General features: G+C 38.5%; 1 pseudogene; it reads right to left on the bottom strand.

Moving 5' to 3' along the window:
* Positions 1-3,162: 3,162 nt before the first annotated feature.
* On the bottom strand, positions 3,163-10,769 carry LOC141498674 (activator of 90 kDa heat shock protein ATPase homolog 1 pseudogene; annotated as a pseudogene).
* Between the last annotated feature and the right edge of the window lie 954 nt (positions 10,770-11,723).

The following is an 11,723-nucleotide window of genomic DNA, read 5'->3' as shown; positions in this document are numbered from 1 at the left end:
GGATCCATAAATCTAACTTTGTATGTTCTTTCTGACTTTAAATTGGAGATTTTAGATGGAGTTTAATTCAAGGGTCTAATAAAGCAGGGCTGGCTATGAGAACTATTTGGGGTTAAAACAAACAACCCAGCAGCATCAGTATTCTCACTGGTAGATAAAACAATAAAATGAACCCTAATATGGAAACATGAAATACCTTTTATGGTGATGGGAATGAAAAGGAGTGAATTCTCCTACAAAGATCACCAGGGCAAAATTATTCACTGGTGCTGTTTGGCAGTGGAGGCCTTCGAATCCAATGAGCCAAACCTTTGCTGAGCCCTTGTAAGTCACTGAGGGTGATACTAAGATAAGAAAGATAGTCCCTTGCCTTCAGCCAGCTTAAAGTGTTGATTTTTTGGGGGGGATGTGAGTAAGGAGAGGGAGGAATGATTACACCCATGAAAAATAAACTCTTTCAGTTTTCCATTTTATTTTGGAGAGGTTCAAAGAGCTAGGAGAGTTGAAAGGAGGGAGAGCTCCCTTCTGATTTTACTTGTGCCCTGATACTCTCTTTTAACATTCTCTTTCCTACTTTCAGATACTTAGTGCCCAAGCTATCCAGGAGTCATCCCACATGTACCCCTTGGTGCCATCATGTCCTTGGGCTTGTGTTCCTGATTTCGGCTAGGTGACTCAGTGAATAGGGCACTGGGTCTAGAGTCAGGAAGGCCAAGTTCAAATCAAGCCTCAGACACTAGTTGTATGACCCTGAACAAGTCAGTTTATCTCTTTTTACATTAATCCAATGGCAAACCACTTCAGCAGTTTTGCCAAGAAAACCCTATACAGAATCATGAAGAATGGAACATTACTGATTTCTCCTCCCCAGCCCCAGCCCCAACTCCTTTCAAAATTTCCTTGACCTATATTTCACTCTCACTGGTCTTTACTCTTGTTTGTGAAAATGGTTAGTGCCCAGTGAACCAAATAAACCAATTCCCCACCAACATATTAGCAAACTGGTGTGTTATTCTTCAGATAATAACACCTTAACTCAGCTTAGACGTACATAAGGCTCTTGAGGGATCACTCTAATGCTGATGACCCTAATTTCAAGTTACTTAGCAGACACATTGGTGAAATCTTGGGAGGTAGTAGTGATGGGGTACAAAGGGGAAGCTGACTGAAAGGTCTATTGGTTCAGTCTTTCCAAAAAAGTGGATTATCAGGTAATGACTTAGATGTTTATAAGGTTAATCTAATTTAATTCTTAAGATAATATAACTGGCCAGAGCACCAATGCTTAAGTAGGTCATTTGGCAAACTAGCCCCTGCTTGGTGTTTGAACATAATGCCAGTGGAGAGGAATATTATAAACAACAGTCATTATGAGAGTACATGTTATACTATGAAATGTTATGGCTTCATAATTAAATATAAATAAATATGAATGTAAATAAATATTAACAATAAATATAAATAAATACAAATATAGGAATAGTAGCTCATAGTAGGGTGTCTTGCTATGTTTACCTTCCAGTCATTTTAAAACTGGGGTGAGGAAGATATCTGTGCTTCTGAACAAGAAGCAAAATGGCTCATGGTCATTTTGGGGGTAACAGCTATTATTCAGCACATACAGTGTTGTTGATCTAATAATACAAATAGATTTTAAATAGTATCTTAAGAAACAATTCCTTTATTTCTTCTACTGAAATTTTTTTTCTTAATATGAAGGATTGTTGTATTTTGTCAAAATTTTTTCTGCATCTGTTGATATGTCATTTTTGTTTTTATTATTAGCCAGTCAATGAATATCAAGTACCTCCTTTGAACCAGAAATTGGACTTAGCATTGGGCATATGGAAAGAGGCAAAAGGTATTGAGCTCATAATTTAGTGAGCAAACACAAGTATAGGCTATGAGATGGGCTATCTAGGAAATAAGAGGGGCAAGGCACTATAATTAAGAAGACCTGGAAAAAAGCTTACTGTAGAAGATGGGATTTTAGTTGACACTTGAGGGAAGTTAGAGAAGCTAGGAGGTGAAGATGAGTAGGTGTTGAGAGATAAGAGCATCTTGTTCATGAATAGCCAGACTAGTATCACTGGATCAAAGAGTAGGTGTTTGGGAGTAAGGTATAAGAAGACAGAAAAGGTGATGTGGTGGTTTGGTTCTGGAGGGCTTTGGATGCCAGAGGATATTGTATTTGGTCTTAGAGATGATAGGGATCTGCTGGAGTTTACTGACTGGGTGAGAGAGGGTGGGAGTGGCTAGTGAGGAGGACGACATGGTCAGATAGGTGCTTTAGGAAAAGCACTTTAATGAGTGAGTGCAGAATGATCTAGAGTAGGGTAAGATTTGGGGCAGGCAGTCCCACCAGCAATTATTGTGAGAATTGAGACATGAGGTGAGAAGGGGCTACACCAGAGTGTCACAGTGTGACAGAAGAGAAGAGTGTATTCGATAGAATAGATGTAGAGAAGGTGAAATCGACAGGTTTGACAACAGTTTGGATGAAGGTAGAGATGAGTAGTGAAGAGTCCTGAATGAAACCTAGATTGTCAGCCCTAGGGACTAAATTAATTTGTTCTATTATGTTTATGCTTTTACTAAATACTGAAACAAACAATCTTACATTCCTGCAGTAAATCTAACTCAGTTATAGGGTGTAACTTTTTACCATGTTATTGTAGCGACTTTGCTAAAATGTTTTTCAGTAGTTTTACAATATTCATTGGAGATAGTGACATAGTTTTCTTTCTCTCCTTTATTTCTCATTGATTTACATATCAGAACTATATTAGTTTCATAGAAGGAGTTTGATAAGATATCTTCTTTCCATATTTTCTCAAACAGCTTATAAAACATTGGAATTGTTCTTTGAATATTTTATATAATTCATTTGAAAATCCATCTGGTTCTGTTGTTTTGCTGGTTTTTCCTTTTTTGTTGTTTTTTTTTAAGGTTATATTTATTTAGCATATGTACAGATAAAAGAGAATTCACTGTCTGATCCCACCTAGCAGAAAACATGCACAAAGCTATGGTAGATGATAGGGGAGGAGTCTAGGCCCCATAGTGGTGGTTGGGATGATGCAATCCTGCCAGTCACAGTTGCAGGATGGTAGAGAGTTGGACTGAGCTGCTGGGTGGGCCATGACCCTGTAGAAATTAACATTAGAATAAGTGTGTGCCATAGCCAAAGGTTTGTTTGATGCTCTCAAAATAGAACCGCTGCCAGCCCTGTCTTCTCTGTTCCTCCTCTGGTGATGGGATGTCCTTTCTCTCCATGAGAAGCTCTGTCTCTCCATCTTTGCCAATAAAGGTCAAGGTAATTGTAGCAAAGTGCCCCTCAGGCCATGACTGAAACCTCTATTTCATGACAATCTTGTTTTCAGGGACCAGATCCAAGAACTCCCCAGTGTTGTTACCATCCAGCAAGTGGAACTTTCCCCCTTTATCTACTTCTAACACAGCAGAAGCATGGGTAAAGGCCTGAACCATCTCCTGGGTGACAAATACCCTAATGAGTTCCTCTGCTGATGTTGGGAAAGCATCCCTCAGAACGATCCTGCAGGTAGGGATCATGACACCAACAGTTTTAGATTGACTTGCCAGAGTATCAGGTTTGACTTTGGACTCCTCAGCTTTCACTGGCAGCAAGGGGACTGGATCTACTGTCTTACCATTCAGAGTAGGTAGGATCATGCCCTGCAAGAATTCTGTTTTAAGAGTCCTGATATAAGTTTCCACTGCATCTCAAATCTTTGTCACACCTTCCTGCTTCACTAAGGCCAACAGGATTGTGTCAGGTTCATCTTTGGCAAGGCTCACAATAACCTCCACTTCATTGACATTGTTTTCATTTGACAAGTTGGGGATCTCCTTATATTTCCTTCCTGACTTAGAAGTACTCATCCAGTTCAGTTTGATGGTCCACTCAGAAGAAGATGAATTTGCCTGTTCGATTTTTGATTGATGCCTCTCCGTTAAGCTTACTCACTTCTGTCACCTCACAGTTGCCCTCTGCACCATACACTTGGATTACCAGAAACAAAGATTTCAGCTTATCCGTGGACCATTTTGAAACATTTCTCTCAGTCCGGTGCCAGTTATTGACATTAGTAGCGTCTGCCTGCTCTTCCATGATCCAGCATGTGTCACTCTTGCCCCAACTTGGACATGTGATCTTGGATTCTAGCAGACTCCCACACCACCCTGGCCCCAGCCTCCCAGCAGCACCTGAAAATTACTAGAAGCAGGCACAGTGTCTCCTGGTTCGCGTTTCCTTCCACCTTCCCTCTACCCCCACCCCAGCCCAATCTCCTCTGCTCCCCCTACAAAAACTTCCAGATGAGGAGTTTCTTTATGGCTCATTGATTTTTTGGAAGGGGACAGGGTTTTTAAAACATTTTCTATTTCTTATTGTGCTAATCTAGGTATTACACATTTTATAAATATTAATTTCATTTGAATCATCAGGTTTGTTGACAAATAATTGGGCAGAATAATTTCTAATAACTTCCTCATCTCTGTCATGATTTTTTTCATTTTGGTAATTTATTTTTTAAAATAACTAACTTTTTATCTATGTATTGGCTTTTTAAAAAAAATGTCTCTGCCTTACGTAAATCAATATTCCCCTCCCCAGCTTTGTTTATTTCTTCTTCAGTTTCTCAGGATTTTTATGTCTGTGTTTACTTGAGCTTTTTTTTATAGTTTTTGCAAAGTTTTTTATAGTTTTTGCAAAGCAATGGGGTTAAGTGACTTGCCCAAGGCCACACAGCTAGGTAATTATTAAGTGTTTGAGGTCAGATTTCAACTCAGGTACTCCTGACTCCATGGCAGGTGCTCTACCCATTGGGCCACCTAACTGTTCCCTTGAGCTTTTTTGATTTGTTGTTTTACCAGTGTTTTGATCAATTTAGTAATCTCTCTCTCTCTCTCTCTCTCTCTCTCTCTCTCTCTCTCTCTCTCTCTCTCTCTCTTCCTCTCTCTGATTTCTTTTTTTATACAAGTGTTTAGAGATATCTTTTCTCCTGAGGATTCCTTTAGTTGCATCCCAAAATTTCTTATAATTGTCTTTAATAACATTGTTTATTGTTTCTTGACTTGTTCTTTGCCCCATCCTTTTGTTAAGACAAAGTCATTTAACCTCTAGGTTTCAATCCATTCTGAATTTACAACTCTCAGAGTTCAAGGGCAGTCCTAACTATTTTTTCTAGTCTTCATAATGGCAACAAAAGAACCCTTCTTTCTCTCTGAGCAGACTTGTGGAAGGTATCCCTCTGTAGATTCTGACACTTTTCTCTGTGATCTCTAAGTCTGAAAAGCACACCTTTTAATTTCAGAGTTCAAGGGTGAGATAAACAGTGACAGATTCAGATTCACATTTCACACAGAGCACCTGAAAACAGTAATGAATTTTTCCCTGGAATTATTCTGATACTCAGATATCTCTCAATGATACCTTGGCAACAGTTCTTAACTGACTCTATTCTTTGCCACATATCCTGAATGGCTTGTATTTTATTGGTAAGCTTTTCATTAGAAAGTTTCTATTTATCAATTGTACATCTTCAACAATCAACCTCTCAGTATTAGTCTGGGCCCAGTATTGTGCTGCATGCTGAGAGTGATTCAAAGCACACACAAGTCTTGCCTTCTCCATCTCTCAATTCTTTCAGCTGGAGTCTCCACCACTGAAGCGGCTGCACTTCAAGAAGAAGCTAGCTTTCTCTTTTCTACTCCCCTATCTAATGCATATTTTGAGATTTTTTTCATCTGTTGGAAAAATGGCTTCTTTGTAAAGAGCTAAACATGTCCAAGATACTACACAGGATACGTTCGGGGTCCTGGTTCTGAGGAGGCTTACCATTGTCCCCTTTCTAAAAGTCCATTTAAGTCCCTGAGTGTATTGCATAGGTTTTTTAAAAAAATTCCTCGTATCTACAAAGGACATGTTTCCTTAGCAGCAAACATGCCCAGTCATTAATTCTCCCTCTTACCTCCTTTCAGCACTTAATGATGCCCTTCTCTGTGGAAACCTGTTCTAGCAGAATCTCTAGAGACAGAATCAATTCTACTTTTAACCTTTTGTGGTTATTAGGGTGTGAAAAACAAAGTGCATGAGAACATGTGTGTGTATGTATGTATGTATGTTTATGGGTGTGTATGTATGTGATCAAACTACTTCTGCCAAACCTGAGAAGCACCTTTCCTGAAATTTAGCCTGTAAGAGAATTAAACACCTGTCCTCTGTCCATATCACACAACTAATATTTATCAGAGGTAAGAATTGGATGGCTTCTTGATTGAAACCAGTTCTTAACCTGCTCCAACATAGGATATCTGAGAGGGAAGGGACCACTGCCACCCCAAACCTACTCCTCTTTAGAGGAGGCCCATTTTAGGAACAAAAATCTATTCAGGAATGGAGTTATGAACTTGGTTAGGGTTAGACTTCCTATCAAACTTAAAATAAAGAAACATATTATTTTAATGTTATTTTAAGAGGGTTAAATATTCTTAGTGTTCCATGACTTGTGAGTATATATATATGCTTTATACCTCACCTTTGTATAGTCTAAAGAAAATCTGGTCCTCTCAAAAATCTCTTTTAAAGACTAAGCTGGTTGGGGAGGTGGCGTTATTAGGAGGAAAGAGCCTACCTCTTATTTTTATTTGATGCATTTAATGGTTAAAAAGAGAACTAGTTAGCTCCCTAGATGATTTTGTTGTCAATATGGGAAGTTCTCTACCACCCCTATGAGTAACTAGTGCTTTGAAATTGGTACTTTCTGATTGGATCCTAATGAAAGCTTTATTGGACAATGAAGAAACTCTTGGCAAATTATTAGTATCTTTCCTGCTTTCTCCAAATACCAGGTAATAGGTTGGAACAACAAACAAACCAACTAAAAGCCCTACAAGTTCCAAGAAATGGAGAAATGATTTTGGATGTTGTGAATAAGTTCACTTACCTTGACAGTATAGTTTCCAGGTATGTCCACCTAGAGGATGAGGTTGATGCATACATTGCCAGAGTTAGCTCAGTGTTTGGGGGACTCCAAAGGAAAGTATGGGAGAGAGGCGGTATTAGACTGACTATCAAACTGAAGGTCTACAGAGCTGTTGTGTTGTCCTCTTTGCTGTATGTCTGTGAAACCTGGACAGTATTAGTATTCTGTCAGGAAATAGAATTGCTTCCATTTGAATTGTCTTAGGAAGATTCTGAAGATCCTGGCAAGATAAGCTATCAGACACTGTGGTCCTTCCTCGAGTTCAGGAGGAACTGATTTTAAATCTGGCTTCAGACACTTGACACTTACTAACTGCATAATCTTGGGCTAGTCACCGAACCCTGTTTGTCCTCCATCCAGAATATTTCTGGTCTTCCTGATTCATATCTGGCCACTGGACCCGGATGGCTCTGGAAGGGAGAAAGTGAGACTGGTGACTTGGCACAGCCCTCCTCACTCCAGTGCAATTCATGTGCTTCTCATGGCACCACCTCCCTAATGTCATGGTCATCTTTGAGAGTAAAGGATAGGGGTGGCTAGATGGTGCAGTGGATAGAGCACTGGCCCTGGAATCAGGAGGACCTAAGTTCAAATCCAGCCTCAGACACTTAATAATTACCTAGCTGTGTGGCCTTGGGCAAGCCACTTAACCCCATTGCCTTGCAAAAAAAAACATGAAAAAAGAAAGAAATCATGAGCAATCAGAGTTCAGAAAATCCAGGAAAGACTTGTTTGAAGTGCTGCTGAGTGAAGTGAGCAGAACCAGAAGAACACTGTATAAACTAACAGCATCATTGTGCAATGATCCACTCTTATGGACTTATTCTCAGTGGGACGATGATCAAAGACAGTTTTAAAGGACTTGTGATGGAAAATACCATCCACATCCAGAGAGGGAACTATGGAATCTGAATGCAGACCAAAGCATACTATTTTCAATTTTTAAAATCTAGTTTTATGGGTTTTTTACCCCTCTCATGGTTTTTTCCTTTTTTTCTTGATTTTTTTTAGAACATGATTAATATGGAAATATGTTTAACATAGTTATACATGTAAACCTATATTAGATTACTTTCTTTCAAGGGGAGGGGGAGGGAAGGGAGGGAGGGAGAAAACTGTGGAACTCAGAACCTTACAAAAATGATTGTTGAAAACTATCTCTGCATATAGTTGGAAAAATAGATGAATAAATTCATTTATTTATTTATTTAATTTTTTTGCAAGGGAATGGGGTTAAGTGGCTTGCCCAAGGCCACACAGCTAGGTAATTATTAAGTGTCTGAGGCCGGATCTAAACTCAAGTACTCCTGACTCCAGGGCCGGTGCTCTATTCACTGGGCCACCTAGCCTCCCCAAATAAATTTATTTTTAAAAAATTTCTTCATTGAAAAGAATATTTCCCTCCCTCCCCATCCCCACTGCTAGGAGAGAAACTGATTTATAGGGAAAGAAGTAACATAAAGCAGTATATGTAGTGGGCCTTTCTGTTAACAACCCTTTGAGGGAGGTAGGGCATAAACAGTTTTACTTTCTGGCTGAATAACTTGAAATCAATCAACCAACCAATCAATAAACATTTGTTAAGTATTTCCTGTGCTAGTAAAAAGAAGAGGCAAAAGACAGTCTCTGCTCTCCAGGAACTTACGCTCTAATGAATGATTCAGAGTGGCTAAAAGACATAAACTATTGGTCAGGTCTCGAACCTAGGTCTTTGGTTCCCAATCCATAGTTTTGGGGTTTTTTTTTTTTGCATTTTTCTTTGCTTGTTTTTTCATTGTATCATGCTGCAGAAATGGGGAAATGGGAAAATTAAAGCAGGCATATCAACTCATGGTAGGAAATGGGTAAAGAAGAGAGAGTGCATATTAAATACAAGATGTCATTGGAAGATCAGGTTTCCCCATCTACCTTTCAAAAATTGCCCTGTTTAAATAATATATGTGAACTGGAGAGGGCAGCATCATATAGAGAAAAGACTAATGAATTGGGAGTCAAACTCATATTTCTCTTTTTCATGCATAGATTTAATTTGTTTTTCAGTGAACAAAAATCTATTTCTCTACCTTTCATTGAGAAAGAAAAAAGAAGAAAACCCTTTTAATGAACATTTTTGCCTTGGCTATGATGCACTCTGCACTCTGAGCTTTCTCAGTGAGGAGCGGTTAATATCCTTCATCATTAGTTTTGGTTGTTCAATATTGTTTTCCACCAAAATTCAACATTCCTCTTGTATTTGTATCTAGCACTTAGCATGGAACCTGATACACAATCAGCTCTTAGTAAATGTTTGTTTTCTGCCTGTCTTACTGCTAACCTTCTAGTCACCCAGGATTGTAACCCAGGTGTTGTCCTTGACTCCTTCCTTCTATTATCCCAAAGGGCAGCTAGGTGGCACAGTGAATTGAGCACTACTAGCCTTGGAGTCAGGAGGACAGGAGTTCAAATGTGATCTCAGATATTTGACTCTTACTAGCTGTGTGACCTTGGACAAGTCACTTCACCCTGAATGCCTTCCATCCAGGACCATCTCCAATCAACCTGATTTGTATCTGGCCACTGGACCCAGATGCATCTGGAGAAAAGAGTGAAGTTGGTGGAGTCCTCCCTCACTCAAATCCAATTCATGTGTACCAGAATCACCTCCCTGTTGTCATGGTCTTCTTCAAAACTGAAGGACAAATGGGGCGACTAGGGGGCACAGTGGATAGAACACAGGCCCTGGATTCAGGGGGGGGTCCTGAGTTCAAATTTGACTTCAGACACTTAATAATTACCTAGCTATGTGACCTTGGGCAAGTCACTTAACCCCATTCATTGCCTTGTAAAAAACAAAAAAAAATGAAGGACAAAAGAAACCCCATCATGTGTCACTCTACATATCTAGAGAGATGCTAGATCTTTTTTTTTTATTTTTGCCTTTACATCTCTCACATCAGTCCGTTTCTCTTTACTTATATGGCCTCAACCTCAGATCATGACCTCATCACCTTGATCTCACTTGAAATATTTGGTAAAAGCATCCCATTTGGTCTCCCTATCTCAAGTCTCTTTCCAATACATCCTTTCCTCTTTCCAATAGGTTCTACACATAAGTGCCAGAGTGAATGTAGAAAAGTCCAAGTCTGATCACGTCACTCCTCTAATTAATAAAATCCAATGACTCTCTATTTCTTCTAAGAACAGTTTTAAACTCCTCTTAAAATCCTTCACAATCTGGATCCAACCGAGTTTTCCAACCTGTTTATAAAATTGTTCCCGGCACTCTATGGACATCTTGCTGATCCTCATTGAGCCATTCTATTTCCTCATTTGCACCTTTGTATTCACTGGCTATCTTTCACAGTTACCTCACCCCTGCCTGTTACCTTTTAAACTCAGCTTAGTTACCACCTTCTCCTTTAAGCCTTTTCTCAACCCTCTGACTCCTAGTGCCCTCTCACGCAAACATTTATCTTGTGTTATATTTTATGTACTTATTTCTTTACATATTTTTTCATCTGATAGAGATAAATTCTTGAGAACAAGGAATTTTCTTTGTATTCCTAAAATATTGTACAATGTTGGGAACACGGTAGGTGCTTAATAAATAATTGTTGACAGACTGCTTTATACTTTTGTATTAAGTATACAGCTCCTATTTTCCCCTTCCACATACTCATATTAAACCCCTAAATGTTTGATTAAATACATTGCTTAATTGTGTCCATTTTTGCAAACTCTATAGTCAGTTCTTACATGTTCATTGGTTTCATGCCTGGACATGTTACGTTATGGTTAGTAGTACCTGTGGACTTCATCTCAAGATGTATTTTTGTCCTTCTTTCTGCATAGTTTTGTGGGATGGCACCCAATATTCAATCATTTTTCCTGTTCTTTCACATTACGCTTGAACAAAGACTTGAAAATAACCATTGATTATGCCCTTTTGATAAGTAATAGCATAAGTTTTAAGACTCAAATATCTTTGGTACAATCTATAGTTCTTTAGTGAAATAAATAAAAATTGGATTGCTTGTTGAAAATCACTGGTGACAAAATAGACTAAGTGCCTGTTCTGTGAGTAATTGAGTTTTTCCCCCTTCGAAATTTTTTTCCATAGATAACATTGCCTCTAATCACCTTATGTGATAGATATACAATGCTCAGTATTTGTATTCAATTTCTAACATCAAGTACTCACCCCCCCCAATTACATTATTTAGGGAATGTCACAATGAAAGAAAAATCTAACGCTTTTGAGCTTTAAATGTCCTACATAAGCAGCTAATATTCTATATTCCATTTTTAATCTTCTTTCTTCATATCCATTCCAGAACTGTTTTATATAATAAAAGAAGTGGCTTGGTATCTCATTATAATGCTACAAGCATTATTCTCAGATGACTAAAATCAAATCACTAGAATTGAGTGGTTTCAGCAAACTGAATATACAAAATGCTCCTAAGATTTCAGATTTCAACTGAGCAAACCACAGAGAGTAATGTCTTAAAGATTAAAACATTTTCCTCTCCTAACCAATTGAAAATTACAACAGTGATATATCTATCTTACTTATGTTGAAAGATCTCTGATTTCAACAATGCTAATATTCCCTTTACTGATGCAGTCTGAGACTGACTCCATCTTGGCTACTCATTCAGTACTTTTTTTTCAGTACATTCTGTTTTCTCATAAATTTAATAAAGCAGTGACTTGAGGCCTTTCTTTTTTCTCTTA

This window comes from Macrotis lagotis, chromosome X, assembly GCF_037893015.1.
Source record: "Macrotis lagotis isolate mMagLag1 chromosome X, bilby.v1.9.chrom.fasta, whole genome shotgun sequence".
In the NCBI taxonomy this organism is placed as follows: domain Eukaryota; kingdom Metazoa; phylum Chordata; class Mammalia; order Peramelemorphia; family Peramelidae; genus Macrotis; species Macrotis lagotis.
This window is presented reverse-complemented; position numbering and strand designations above follow the sequence as displayed.